Raw genomic sequence first — 16,954 nt, forward strand, 5'->3', positions numbered from 1 at the left:
AAATAGGGGTCATGTTATAGTCCATTTCAAAAAATATTCGATTCCCTTTTCGGTAATATAAACATTATTATACTTATTATTTATACAGGGTGACGACAAAATTTTGGAGTTAAATTAATTCACCCAAAAAGAAGAAGATATGTAATTTATTTTATTTAAAATACATTTTACTGCTGTCAGAAAATAGAAGAAAATATTTATATGACAAATTAACATTGCTTTTGGCGTAATTTAGATGTTCATACTGCCAAGGGGCGTGTGGGGGGGCAGCTTGAACATTTAATTTAAGCGAAAAGCAATGTTTATTTGTCGAATAAACATTTATTTCTATTCTCTGACAGCAGTAACATATATTTTTAATTAAAGAAATTACATACGTTCTTTTTTTTGTGTCAATTGATTTAATAAAACAATTGTTTTTTTTCCACTCTGTATAAATAGTACATAATGTTTATATTACTAAATAGAGAATTTAATAACCTTTCAAATGAGCTATCACACGATCCCTATTCTCATAAAAAAATCATCGATTACGTCATCACGCCTAGATAGATGATAAATGAGTATGATGATACATCACGTCATAAGCGAGTAAGGTAGATATGAAAAAACAATCCTAATTAAAAATAAAAATCGACCCGTTTCGGGATTTCTCTCCCAAACATCCCATTCTGAAAAAAATTTATTCTATAACTTTGCGTCTCTTTGTATATTATAAAACCCGTTCTATTAAAAATCCAAATAGTCTTGAGTTGACTGTAACACCGATTTTAATTTCCTTGTTTCATCCGCCCAAATTACAAGACCAACCAAATTCTCATTGATCCAGTAAAACAAACAGATACTTTATTTTAAATTACAATTCTATTCCCATTGTTTGAGTTTGAAAGCTTGAAAATAGCTATTTTCCTATTTTATAATATTTCAAAGTTAAATATTTTATAGCAACTTTATGATGTGAGGAACCAACGGAACATTAAATAGTAATTATTGGAAATTTACAGAAATATAAATAATCTAAATTAGTAATCATTTTCATTGAAATTATATTAAATGTTAAATTATTTATATGGGAAATAAGCCACAATTAAAATGAAAAAAATAATTTTATTAACGTTTCGACGCCTAAATCGGGTGCCGTTGTCAAAATACAAAATATTACTAAAATAAACTAAAGTGTTGTTGCTAAGCAAAAAAATTCTTCTAATAATTTATTTAATCTCACTCATTTATATTGGCAATTCAGATATATTATACATTTTAAAGTAGAAGACTTTAAAATGATATTGCCAATATTTATGAGTTGCGTTCCTGGGACGACTTACTGAAAGATAGTTCATTCGATTACATGAAATTAACCCCAACTCAAGAATATCCGTCATAAAAAATTATAGCATGTGATATGTCTTTAAAAAGACAACCAAATGCAACGACAGTAAAATTCTCGCGTTAGAGACTTCATAGTAAATCACAAGGGAAAACCAGGAAAAACCCTGTGATACTATCCCGACATCGTAAGTATTTGGTCTTACATTAATTTACTCTCAAAAAATAATACTAAATTCTGACTTGTAACATGTTTAAATTATAAATAATATTAATAATACTAGATATATATTAATATTAATATTAATATTAATATTAATATTAATATTATTTATAATTTAAACATGTTACAAGTCAGAATTTGGTATTATTTTTTGAGAGTAAATTAATGTAAGAACAAATACTTACGATGTCGGGATAGTATCACAGGGTTTTTCCTGGTTTTCCCTTGTGATTTACTATGAAGTCTCTAACGCGAGAATTTTACTGTCGTTGCATTTGGTTGTCTTTTTAAAGACATATCACATGCTATAATTTTTTATGACGGATATTCTTGAGTTGGGGTTAATTTCATGTAATCGAATGAACTATCTTTCAGTAAGTCGTCCCAGGAACGCAACTCATAAATATTGGCAATATCATTTTAAAGTCTTCTACTTTAAAATGTATAATATATCTGAATTGCCAATATAAATGAGTGAGATTAAATAAATTATTAGAAGAATTTTTTTGCTTAGCAACAACACTTTAGTTTATTTTAGTAATATTTTGTATTTTGACAACGGCACCCGATTTAGGCGTCGAAACGTTAATAAAATTATTTTTTTCATTTTAATTGTGGCTTATTTCCCATATAAATAATTAATCATAAAAATGCCACAAGAAAATAGCTTCAGAACAACATATATTAAATGTATTAAAAGTTTTAACCTTTTTTGGTTCTATTTCCTACTGGACCTTGTTTGCTGATGTCGGTCAATATTTAACTTTTTTCCACCATTTCTACGAGTTTTATCCATTTGTAATTTTGTAAATTTTGATGAGTTATTGTGGGATATAAGTAGAGATATGTGAAGTGTTTTGTTATGGTAAGATTTTACTCTCGTATGGTTTTTTGCATTTTTTTAAACTAACGTGCATGTGACATATTATTGTGGTCGTTGGCACTGTAACGTTTCAATCAGCCGATTGAACGCGACACCAAGCTCCGCTTGGTATTTGTCCCTCGTACTATATATTTCTACAAGCGACCCTACTATCGTCAAATTTATTTCTTCAATTCTTTTAAGGTATTCTTTGCGTCAAGATATAAGAAATCTGGCCTGACGCTGGTGGGATGTCCCTACCGATTTAGTATCATAATAACAAATAACAAACCCTCCAGGAGCGGATTCGCTAAAATTAAGGGGAAAGGAACAAATGCAAAATTTTGACGCCTGTCAAAATTTTCAATGTGTTTTAAATGTAATCATTTTTTTCGAATCCTGAGAAAACTAATATGTAAGTATTTTTGAAAACTTTAAACGCAGAATGAAAAATTACTTTATTACCGAGGGCCGAAAGTCTCTTGGAATGAATTAAAAGTTTCTTTTGAATGAGATATTTGAAATTAAAAATCACACTAAATTTTCTCTTAGTTTTTCACCCCTGTAACTAATTAAAATAAACATTATAGAAGTTTTCAGGGACTTTCGGCCCTCTGTAATAACGTAACGGCTTAAAGCCGAAAGTTCGTACCCATCCCCTTAACAAAAAAAGTTCAAGTCTTCAAGTAGATATAATATTCTAATGGGGTTGGAATAATAAATATAAATTTAAATATCATATCATTTTATTTATTACGTATATATATCTATGGAGTTATAGGTATATTATTATGTACAATGAAATAAGAGAAATGAACAAATTAAAGAAATTAAGGAAATTAATGATAATAACAATAAAAGATTAAAAGAGTGGTAGCAAAAATCAGAATTAAAAAGATAACATAATAAAAAATAACATAGAAAATAACATAGAAAAATAAAATTTGAAGTTTAGACGGAAAAAAATGAATACAAATTACAACTCTATGTCACTATCGCTGTCATCTTCACTAGAATCGTTATCTAATGTTATAATTATTGGTTTAATATGTAAGGTTAATGTTCTGTAATGATCTTCCGTTTTTATAACATGTGAAACACAATTTTGCCACAGTGTTGGGGAAATCTTTTTTATTTCTTCTACAACATGTGACACCGATTCGCTACTAAATTTGGGACAGCAGTTGTTTCGCCGTAAACTTTCCTTAAGTTGGCTCCAGATTAATTCAATGGGGTTGAAGACACAGTAGTAAGGAGGTAATCGCAATACATGATGACCATCACGTTTGGTTAATTCGTCTATAACAAATTGTTTCTCAAACACTTTTGTGTGAAGAACTTCCAACATTTCTTTTTTTGTATATGTTTCTTCAAAGTACAAATCATTGTCATACAAAACATCAGATATCTGTTTTTTTGTCGAACCTAAACTGGGGATTTTTCTAATTTGTTGGCTGTGATACGTTGCGTTATCCATTACAATTACACTTTTTGGAGGCAAATTTGGCAACACCTTCTTTTCAAACCATTCCTTAAACAAGCTACTCGTCATATTTTCATGGTAGTCCAGCTTTGAATCTTTAATGTTTTTTGCCGATAGTAAAAAACTTTCCCCTCCAAGCCAGCCATTTTTGGATCCAATGTTCAGAATAATTATTCGCTGACCTCTATTAATTGGATAATTGGGTGCACATTTAATAGAATCGTCTGTCCAACCTTTTTGAGCAGTATCGTGAGTATCGAACCATGTTTCATCTAGATGTCTTCCTTCATCTCTAAATTTAGATATAGCATCCAAGTATTCATTTCTCCATTTAATTAGACGAGGAGAATCCATTATTGATGATCGCTTATTAATTTTCTTGTATCGAAAACCAATGTGATTCAAAAATCTTGATAAAGTTGAAGGCGAATACGTAATGGAATAGTCTTTAACAAGTTGATCGTAGATCATACTAAGCGTTGGAACTAGGTTCTTTGAATAGAAATTGTAAATTGCTCTTCTAATTACCTCAGCGTCTTTTTCATTTACTGCTTTATGTGTAGAAAAGTCACTCCGCTTTTTACGAGGTTGAATTCTATTCGTAACAATTTTCCACACTGTTGTATATGGCATCCTTGTCAGTCGAGATGTTGTCTTGATGAGGAATTTACCGTCTTCTGGATTTGGATTATCTTCTTTCACAGTTTGATAAACATTCCTAATAATTTCTTTGGCATTATCAGATAAATGTACACGTGTTTTACACTTAGCACTAGCTTCACCGACTTCAGACATTTTACTTGAATACTCTCGATCTAACCTTCTATCTAAATGCAAGAAAATAACTGCCTGAATGTGCAAATGTCAAACTTAAATATGTTTGCCCCCCTTTCATAATGTTCCATAATGTATGTTTTCGGGATAAATAAATGATACTTAATTTTACCTAAATACCTACAAGCACGAGAATTATGTGTAAAGCTATAGAATAGTAATTAGAGGTATATCTTATCTTTAACTAATGCTCTTTCTAATGATTCCTTAATTTTTTTATTAAAAGATAGGAAGTCATTATCGGAAGTCCATTTTGTTTAAAGTGAAAACGACATAAAACACATTATAATCTAACTCCATAAAATTCACGTAATGAGCGCATTGGACATAAAAATTGTTTGTGATAATTTGTAATTGATTCCAAGCAAGTATTTTCAGATGACTAAACGAATTCGTCTACAGTAAACAAAATTTTTAATACATTGTCTAGAAATTTTAATTTTAATAATTTATTTGTATTGATAGGTAACGAGTCAGTTCTGTAAATAATATAAAGTACGGCCCTAGTAGCTGTTCCAAAACTATTGCCACTCGTCGCGAAGACAATAGGGATGTTCACAAAAAATTAAAAAGTCATTTCAAACATGTAAAACGATTAAGAAACACCCTAGGAATAATTGTCCAAAATTTCAACAAAATTGAAAAAGCCTTTCTATAAAAAATCTTTATTAGAAATCTAGCATTATTTTAAATTTCAAGAACGCTTCTCTATTGGCCTGACGTCACTAGTTGCATACCCCAAGCGCGCGCCATTCTCATAGTGTTACTGTTTACCTGTTTGACGTTTCAGGTCATTTTATTTTGTTCTTTTCTTGTTTTATCAGGGTTAAAGTGGAGTTTTATAGTGAATTTGTTTAGTTTAAAGTGGATAGACTGTTTGTAAGGATATATTTTGGGTTTTACAAAAATAAACAAATAAAATGGAAGAAGGTTTTCAGAAAGCCGATTCGTATAAACTACCGACTGTAGTGTAGATGTAACAATGTAGATGTAAATCTACCACAGCTTTACTGAGTGTATATTCCATATAATTTTCCATGTCTTCTTTAAGCTAAAAAAATAAATGCTTAATACTCAGAATACAAAAAAAAAATAGAGAAAGTTGTATGCATGCATTGTACGCATGCATATTGTATACATACATTGGCTGGTTATTACTTTACCTTGGTTAGGTGTATTAAAAATATTTTTATTCTTCCTCATGTGCCTTGTCCGTTGTGGACGTTGGCTATCATCATGGCAATTTTAATTTCATTTGAGGCGTTTCTGAATAACGCAATCGATTTTTGTCCAAATCATTGGCGTAAGTTTTTAAGTCATGAGTGTCTTTTCTTCCGGGTCCGCGTTTGCTCTCTATTTTACCTTGCATTATCAGTTGGAGTATACGATATTTATCATGCCTCATGATATGACCGAAATATTTAAGATTTCGTTTCTTAATTGTAAAAGAGATTTCTTTTTGTTTTCCCATTCGACGCAATACCTGTACGTTGGTGTGGGTCGCCCAGGATATTTTGAGGATACGTGGGTACACCCACATCTCGAATGCCTCTAGCTTTTTCATTAATGTTTCCATTATTGTCCAGGACTCTGCGCCATATAGCAAGACCGGAAATAATAACATTTTAGCAGCCGCATTTTTAGTGGGAGAGATATTATGTCGCAATGGGTGAAAATATTTCTCATGCATTTTATTAAATGTTGCTATTATGTCCTTTTCAACTCTAGATCTTATTTCGGTTGTTTCGTATTTCGAGTTGACAACTGTTCCAAGGTAAAAAATATTTTTGAACTTGGGTATTATACATTTTCATTTCAAGCAATCTTTTCACTAAATTATTAATGATTTTAATATGATATAAAGTCATACCTACATCCACATGTAGTTATTTCAAGGTTTACTTTTACTGTATGTATTATTAGAATCCCGTTTTTAGGAATATCCCAGTTTAAGGAATACAAATTTGAGGTCCCGAAACTTTTTTATTTACTCTTTAAGGGGGTAGGTGCAAAATCTTGATCCAATGCTATTTAAATTCATTCATTTTTTTCGAATACTGAGAAAACTAATAAGTATTTTTGAAAAATGTAAATGCAGAAAGAACAATTACATTATTACCAAGGGCCGAAAGTCTCTGGAAAACTTCTATAATGTTTATTTTATTAAGTTAGTTCTTTAAGTTAGTTATTTTAAGATCTAGCTGCAACAAACCATTTCTTTTTCTGTTTTAAATTGGCTGGAACGGTAATAAAAATCTTGTCAGAACTGTTTTTTGATGTATTTACACACCCAGGAACAAAACAACACTTATTTGTCATTATTTTTAATAATTAAATACGTAAAAAACTGCGCACATTCAAATACACTGAGTAAATAAGTATACAAAACTAGTCGTCGATCAAAGACGTTACGACTGCTGACGTCACAGACCGTAGCCTCGCTGCAGGGTACCGTTTTTCTAGCCTCCAAGAAAATCAACATTATGAACTCATTTATCTTAAAAAATATACATTTTTAAACAGTTTTATGATTGTTACGTTTTTATATACCTTGTAATCTATTGAATTTAACTATATTTAAAAATTAGTGAACATCCCTATTGAGGGATTAGTAACGTCAACTATTTATTATGATACTAAATCGGTAGGGACATCCCACCAGCGCCAGGCCAGATTTCTTATATCTTGACGCAAAGAATATTTAAACCGATACGAATTGGTACCGGCTCATTTTCCACTACCACGTAAATGAGAGACAATATCTGGTAAATTATTATTATTGTATTTGTGTGTAGGACGTTAGATATACGGGTAAGTTTGACTATTTAGTTTTAAGCCTAAGTTTTTTACTGATTTCTTTTTCACATCAGATACCTACTTTCTCCTTGAAATAAAGCTTAAAAACCTTTTTTAATTTTATTTATTTTTCTCTGGTATATAATATATTACTTTATTTCCTGTACATAGTTATAATATTTTATTGATAGAATTCTTTCTGTTTCTTTTTATTTTTAATAATGCCACGCTGTGATCAGAGATTTTGCTGGGATGGTGTTTCTTTCGATACTCAGCTTTATTTCTGATCAGGCTTTTCTTTTGAGAGAAAACTGATCTTTGTATGAATTTTTCTAGCCCCTACCTTGGGAATAAAAGTGCAGGCGAATCCTACCTTGGGAATAAAGCTGCAGGCGAACCCTTCCTTGGGAATAAAGCTGCAGGCGAACACTACATGGGGAAGCAACTGTAGCTGGAGAAAACTATCTTGGAGAGGAGAACGCGACAGCGACATCTCGCAACAGCCCACAGTATCCTGAATCCAACTACTGACCTACTGATGCATCAGAAGAATGTCTTTAAGAAGATAGTCTTAGAATTCCCACAAATACCGACAGCAACAAAAAGTTCTAGAAATATTGAAAACCTCCCATAAGAACTGTGTGACTCCGACAAGAGGACTTAAAACTGAGGACTCTTATTTTTTAATTTTTATATCGGTGACCAGCAGGTTCTCGGTCACAGTCTCAGAAAATTAATTTGGTTGCCTGTACATAATAGAATTATTTTGTTAATTTTTTTTACCTGACTAAATAGTGTATATAAAATGATTTGGTAAACTTTTTATTTCCTGTACCTTTCTGGGATGGGTGTGAAGGAAGAATGAACAGGAAACGAACCCAGGGCTGAGCCGTCGGGCAGAGCACCATTCTGATGGATGGAAAGGTGGAAGTTTTTCTTTTGAATGTCCTAAGGGGTGTTCGAGAAATTCCTCCCCTCGTTCCTCCCAGCAGTGTGGTGTTGCTTAATGCCCTGGTCTTGCTACGATCAGGACGTTACAGCACGAGTTACAGTTTACAGTTTACATGGTAATGTAAATTACAAAAAATATAGTTAACATTTAATATAGAAAAATAGAGTCAACATTTATATTTTGTTTAACATATGATCCTTCTCGAGGAATTTGATCATCTTGTTGATTTGGTCCTCAATGGAACTGTTTCGAGCCGCAGCGAGCAAGGTTATGATTGCCAATATGTTTTGCAACAGCCGAAATGGATAGGAACCAGAAGAAGAAGAAGTTTAAGACCTCTTTGAAGATAGGACTCATACCAAACTCTTGGTGTACTTTGGCATAAAAAGGACATTCAATAAGTACTTATACCTCGTCCAATTTACTTACCGTTGCACGTCATCCGCGCCATAGCCTGTGACACGATACCAACAAGAAATATCTAGGTGGTAGGTGTGTTCCCCTTTAGAATCATTTTCATTCTAAAGAAGAACACACCCACCGCCTAAATATTTCGTGTGGGTATCGTGTCACAGGCTATGGCGCGGATGACGTGCAACGGTAAGTAAATTGGACGAGGTATGTGTCTGATTCGGAGAGTCGCATTGCAGTGTTGATATTTTGGTAGTGGAGATGATGTCATCAAATAGCCATGTCTTAGACGGGTATGTCCTATACCCAATCTACGTATGATTGCCATATTTTTCGGAGATAAGCTAGGGCAGGCAAACAGGTTAACTGAGGTTTTAATGTCGTGCAGCCTTGAAGTAATTTTTATTCCAGTGAATTGGCCAGGTGGATAGATTAAGTTTCTTTAGTCTGGGTTTTAGATTTTTGCAGATTTCTATATCAAGAATAGTATCCATGAATGATGCAATTTTTGGCAAAGCAATTGGCTTTTTCGTTACCACTAATCCCGTCATAGGTTGGTACCCATATCGAAGTCTTTTGTATTTGATTTATAAGAAGCTGGTAAATGTCATAAATATCTTTGACAAGAGGATGGTTGGTAATAATTATAGTATTGATGGAGTGTATAGAGTAAACTGAATCAGTACATAGGGGTATATGTGTGTATTTGGATATTGTTGAGCATGGTTGAAAGCACATAAAATACACCAGAGAGAAATTTTACAGAGTTTGATAGACTGTTGAGGAGTTGTTAGAGAATATCTAACTTCACTTTCAGTCTTTGACGTGTCAGTGTAAAGAATAATTATGTTATATTTATGTTTGTTTATGAGTTCTAGAAAGAGAATTCTTAGGATGTTTGATAAAGAATGGGTCATAGCTTAACCTCAGGTTCCTGAGGTTAAAATAGGCCGATTTAAGCTAACTTACCTTTGTACAAAGTTTATAATAATGGAGATACAGGGTGTCAAAGTTAAACTTTCTTTTATTTATTATTGAATATTTCCTGACAGGTATGAGATAACAACATGAAATTTGGTATGTGGAGGTTTTTTGTGTCGAGAGAACTAAATTCCCTACCAAAAATTATGTATTGCCCAGATGGCGCCACATACGCCTTTCAGAACTCATTTATTAAGTTCAATTTTTTTTATCCCTCACTCTATATAATTTTGACATTAAAATTTTTATTCTCCTATTAGTTCTACTTAAAAAAGGTATACTTCTTTCATCTTCCTAAACTCAACCGTTTTCGAGATAAACGAATTTTAAATCTGCGATACACCATCATTTTTAGAATATCATTGTAGTTCACCCGAAAAATAACTTAAAACCATAAAATTATCTAAAAATGTATCTAAAATTTCTGTAAATGGAATTTACGATGCAATGACATAAATTTGAGAACTGGCACAATTATTATGGTTTTAAGTTATTTTTCGGGTGTTAGGCTATTGATTATATTCAAAATAAGATAGCTAAAAGGAACTACAACGTTAACGGGGTTTTATTATTTGATATGGTCAATGGACATCTATATATGAAAAAACCGCGGAGTGCTACCATTTAAAGGGGTGCGTTTTTGAGAAATGGGTGAACTAGTCCCTGGGCACAGGTTACATTAGGGTGAGTTCTATGCACTTTTGATACAAATACGTCTACATAAGAATTGTTCCTGGTTAAATTTACTAGCTAAATGTAACTTTTTAAAGTCAAAGATACTTTTTTTACAAAAATATATTCAAAAGGAAAAGCACAAAGGAACCCAAAAGAAAGAAATTTTGTTTTTTGTCCCATAACTTTTGTCCACGGGGATATAGGTATAGACATTGCTTCACAGAAAAAAAACTTACATATTTTCTCTTTAAAATGATGTTTGGTAGAGGTCATTAGGATATACAGTTTTCGAAATATGATTTTTCAAATTTCGCCACTCACAGCAATTTTGGGCAATTTTCCTTGGTGTTTCGCAAATATTGTTCTGTAACTTTTTTCTACGTAAATTTAGGTATATGCAATGGTACACGTAATAGGAATAGAAATCAATTAGCTTTAAAATGGTCTACTGTATAACGTTGTACGACTTTTTTTTTAAGAGATTGTGGTTTTTCAAAGTTTTATACTTTTAACGATTTTTTTTATAATATAATATAAAAATAAAACAAAATTATTATATAATATATTATATATTATATAACACCTAATATAAAAAAATATTATTTTTTACATTTTTTACGAGTATTTTTAAAATTTCTTATTATAACTTTTTTTCTTGTACATGAATATACTATCTATATATTGCGCAACAAAGAGGGCTTACTTTGTGTTCTTTAAAATGGTGTATCATCTATATTTAAATACATAATGGAAACCGAGTGATTCTTTGATATTTTTTTACCTGTATTATTTAAAATATTTTTTTTACAAAAATTACAAAAACATTAGTCTTAAAAAACATCACTTTAGTTAAAATTATTTAAACGTTGACATTTAAAAAAAATTCAAAATCAAAGTCCATCTCTTCGTTAGCATTAGCTTCAATATCTTCCTCTGACACCTCAGTTATCTTAGAATTTCCACAATTAGTACCCATGCACATGCACCCTTTGCAGAATATTGAACAACTAATTCCTATCTTCCTACAACCGCAGTTTTTTGTGCTTCAAAGGTGGTCAAAGTTTGTGTACCAAGGCTGAAAAGCATAAAATTTTAATCCATACCAATCTAGAGTGAAGGCATTGACTTTCTCTGATCTGGGGTCAGGGTTCCAAATTACATACCTTGCACATTTTTTTTAGGATATGTGGCAAACATATCGATTTCTGGAATAAGAAGCTGCTCAAAAATTATAGTAACACAATTATCACTTAAAGAATACCTACTCTGTTTCTATTTTAAAAGATCTTGATTCCTAATCAGCAAAAGCATTTTTTTTACTGATATAAACTGCAAATATTTTTAAATTCCTATTTTTACAGAATTATTAAACTTATCTGCAAATTTTGAGTACTGTACCTCCCCATCTTGTTAATGCAAGACACAGCGGTTGCGTTATTTATTCCTAGCAAAATGTTACAATTCCTATATTCTTTGAAAAAGGATTTCAAGCCATTATGGCTATGCTGCTAGTTACTCAAGTACATTTTTATGTAGTTGATGTTGTTCATGACTCCAAAAAGCATGAGTTTTCTTATCAATACAGCATACCGGCCATGCTAAAAGATATGCATCGCAAAATATTTCAAGTACATAATTGGATTATTTTATATTTTGCTCACTAATTGGTATGTTATTTAACCACCAATTGTAATCGTTTTTAAGTATTTAGGTATGGCCATTTTAGTGTTACAACTATTAGTTTAAGAAAGAGAAAGCTACTTTTCTTTTTTTTATTTATTTTTTTTATTTATTTATTTTTAGTATAATTTTCCATATGTAACTTCCATAAAAGGACGAATTGTTACAAACTGACCGATTAAGGCTGCAAATGATCTCATTTTACATGTACTTTTATTTTTGATAGTCTGAATACTATTAGATATTTTTTGTTTGTCAGCAGGTGCAAAATAATATCAGGTTCGAATCGAATTAAACGTAAAACCAAGAAAAGTTATATTTTGTGTGGGTGAAAGTATACTTTTCTTTCTTTTTTTTTTATTTATAGTAAATCCCAAGCGGAAAAAACATAGAAAATGTTTAAACAATATTTTCTTTACATTTTAAATATGATTTTGAAATTGGTAAAGGGTCATCTAAAAAATTGACATAAGTAAAGCCTCCTGTTATTAGATTATTTAGGACTGATTTTAAAGTTTTTGTAAATATAAAAGCCGAGAAATTATTCAAACCAAAAGGTAAACAGTATAATTAATATAAAAAAGTTCTGTACTCAAATTTTAATTATTTTTTAGAATTTTCATGAACAGGAATAGCAAAATAGACAACTTTTAAATCTATTCTGCCATAACCCTTGAAAATGAGCTTGAGGACTGACCTATTATAGTCTTCCAGCTTAAAATATATGGCTTCTATAAATCAATTTAATTGTTTTAAATTCAAAACAAAATCTATGATTTTTGGGCACAAAAAACTACGAAGAAAGAAATTGTCCTTTTGTATGTGAAGAAGGAGAAATAGCTCCCTTTTCAAGTATTTTTTTTATAAGTCATACGGCCAGTTTGGGTCTATGAGAACTTTTGGTGCTCTCTCTTCAGAGGGCGTTGTTTTAAATAAAATATTAAAATATTCCTTAGACCCAACTTAAAACTTTCTTATCTGAAGTAATATCTAATATAATTCTATTGCATTCTAAACTGCTGGGCTACTGTAAAGTACCTCTGAGAAATAGAAGCAGATCAAATGATCATAAATATTGTCTAGGCTACTAAAAAGTACCTCTGCTCTAGTTGTATTGTTTGAACACAAAACCAAACAAATACTTTAGTGCAAATAAACTTGTTTGTAACGTGAAATCGAAGTAAGATTTACAAAAGCAGTTAAATTAATATATTTTGTTCTATTCTATACTTCTGGACTACTGTAGAGTACCTCTGAAAAATAGAAGCAGGTCAAATAATCATAAAGATTTTTTAGGCTGCTTAAAAGCACCCCCTGCTCTAATTTTATTGGTAAACCATTTATTTTATTCTATTTTAAAGTTTTGGGCTACTGTAGAGAACCTCTGAGAAAAAGAAGCAGGGCAAATAATGACAAAGATTTTTTGGGCTACTAAAATCATATCCTGCTCTAATTTTATTGTTAAACCCCTAATAATTTAGTCTGTATTAATTTGGACTACCTTAAAGTACCCTTATTGACACAAACAATATAAATTTTTGCATAATATCATGTCTGTCGTACATTTTGCTACAAAATAAACATTAATAGGAAAACCAGTGCAGTGTGGCAACATAGCGCCTGTTACATCTGTGTTGTGTTTTGAATATTTCGAAAATAGGAAGGTGGTGAAATGTAGTATCTATGACAACAGTGAAATATATTGATAACAACAAAAAAAAAAGAGGACTCCAACTTTGAATTTGATTAAAATTGCCATTTCGTAAATACTAAATATTTATAGTTCGATCTATTCACACAAAATTATCATATAAATACCTTAACTCTACCAGTTTCTGTTGCAACTTTTCATATTTCCGTATTTTTCTGGATACATACTTATTCTCTGATGACTTTTTTGATATTTTAAACACTTTCTAATAATTTTTATAAAACTCTTTGGAAAACACTTGTGATCAGACACACACAGAAAAAACTGTGATCCGCGGACGTCACTTGTCAAGAAGCTTGATAATCTTCTTTTTCTTCTTCTGCTTCTTTAAACTGTGATCAGCGGCCAGAAAATACCACTACCATAAGTACAAATGTTCGAAATGTAACGCGAAGGACAATTGCATAATCTACAGTTGAAATTGTGTCACATAGCGCAATTAATTTAAAATATCTTACTGTGATATTCACGGAATACTATATTCCTCCGTTCCTATTTTGCGCATATTCTTTCCAGTTTTTTATTGTCAGGCAATTTAAGTCCTCCTTCACTTTTTTCAGCCATCACCTTCTTGGCCGGTTTCTCTCTTTATTTCTGTATGTATTGTTATTGCATGTGTTACCTTCATTATTTCTCGTATCCGTTCATTAGTTCATGTCAATTTATATCCGTTCGTTGGACATGTTCTCTTCTTGATATTTCTGCAGTTCTTCTCCAAAAATCCATTTCGGTGACCTCTAATATTTGTTTTGATTTTTCCTTCATAGGCCATACTTCGCAGCTGTACGTTATAAAGCTTTTTACTACGGTGTTATAAATCTATTTCTTGTTTTGATTGTTTATCTGCTTTTCCCGAGTACTGAATTTAGGAGCGTAATTGCTTTCCTGCCCTAAATATTTCGTTCTTTAATGGCCCGTCCATTGTTCCGTCATTCGTTTTTTTTTTCATACACAGGTATTTATATTCTTTACATTTACTGACTGTTTCTCCTCCGTCAAGAATCAAGTCCTGCTGCATCCCACCGATATTCATATGTTTGGATTTTCCTATGTTGATTTCTAGTCTCTATTTCCTGTATTCCTCTATTGGCTTTCTTGTCATGCAAGAGATATCATCATAGCGCACCCTCAGTGCAAGACTGCAGTAAGCCAAAATAAGTAAGTTTCGAAATAAAGACGATTTTGTTTATTTTCGTGCTAATATCGGTGAAATAAGAGACAAGTTTTAAGAAAAATTAACATTTAATTATGATTTTGCATGCTTTTCAGCCTATATTACATTAACCAAAAATAGAAATTTAAATAAAATAATTTAATGCAAAAAAAATTGGAATTTCAAAGTTACAACACTTTTGCACGGAAAAAATTGTTAATCACTAAATATTTAGTATTAGAATTTCAAAGTTACAACAGTTTTGCACGGAGAAAATTGTAAAAAGTGTAGACCCATTTACTTTTACAGAAAAACCTGTGTTACCGGCCACCTGCCAACATCGGTCACCTGTACTAACGGCCAGTTTAAAAATTCCCCAAACCAATGATGTATATCTAGACTACAAAAACTGGCAATACCAGCCACCTTTCTATGTCAGCCAATAGTTCTTTCATTTTTAGTGGCCGTTGCTGACAGGTTTTACCGTAGTTGTTGTCCTCTTCTCGTACACCATCTTGTACCAAAAAATAACCTGAGCGTCACAGAAAAGAGGTCACCCAAAAAATGGGTCATGTTTGATGTCTTAAATTTCCTAAACCTGTTGTCCGATTTAAGTGATTTTTTTAATATCTTAAAGCCTTATTCTTTAACAATATCGCAATAATAATATTGCTGCTAGACAGGTAAATTGTCATTGTATACCGGATGTATCAATCAAACTGTGTTTTTTCTCAAATTTCACCACAGCCTGTGGAATATTCTAGCATTCATAAAATACTGAAATTAAAACCTGACTTAAGCCTCAGGTTTTCTTAACATTGTGTTTTTTAATTCATTCACTTATGTTGGATAATAAAAAAGTTAGCTACTTTAACAACTACCCATGTTCTTAATCAATACAGGGTGATTCTAAACAAGTGCGACAAACTTTAAGGGGTAATTATGCATGAAAAAATAATGACCGTTTGCTGTACAAACATATTTATGCCGCAGATGCATCGTTTTCGAGATACGGGATGTTGAATTTTTCTTACAAGCTGACGATTTATTTATTGCTCTAAAACCGGTTGAGATATGCAAATGAAATTTGGTAGCTCTTAAGAGGTAATTATTGCGCATTTTTTGATATCCAATTAGGAATTTTATATTCACCACTGGCGTCTATACGGGTAATATGACCCGTATGCGCCCAATGGAGAATACATATAAAATTTTTAGTTGAATGTCAAAAAATGCGCAATAACTACCTCTTAGGTACTACCAAATTTCATTTGCATATTTCAACTGGTTTTAGAGCAATAAATAAATCGTTATTTGTAAGAAAAAATTCAACATCCCGTATCTCGAAAACGAAGCAATTGCGGACATATGTTAATAAAGCAAACGGTCATTAGTTTTTGATGCAGAATTACCCCTTAAAGTTTGTTGCACTTATTTAGAAACACCCTGTATTGATAAAGAACATGGCTAGTTGTTAAAGTAGCTAACTTTTTTATTATCCAACATAAGCGAATGAATTAAAAAACACAATGTTAAGAAAACCTGAGGCTATAGTTGGGTTTTAAATTCAGTATTTTATAAGTGCTAGAATATTCCACAGGGTGTGGTGAAGTTTGAGAAAAAACACAGTTTCATTTGTACACCCGGTATACAATGACAATTTACCTGTCTAGCAACAGTATTATTATATCGATATTGTTAAAGAATAAGGCTATAACATATTAAAAAAATCACTTAAATCGGGCAGCAGGTTTAGGAAATTAAGACATCAAAATTACCCATTTTTTGGGTGGCCTTTTTTCTGTGACGCTCAGTGTATTTTTATAAAAACTATGGTGGGCTTCTGTATCATACCCGAATAGCGTAA

This window comes from Diabrotica virgifera, chromosome 5, assembly GCF_917563875.1.
Source record: "Diabrotica virgifera virgifera chromosome 5, PGI_DIABVI_V3a".
Classification (NCBI taxonomy): domain Eukaryota; kingdom Metazoa; phylum Arthropoda; class Insecta; order Coleoptera; family Chrysomelidae; genus Diabrotica; species Diabrotica virgifera.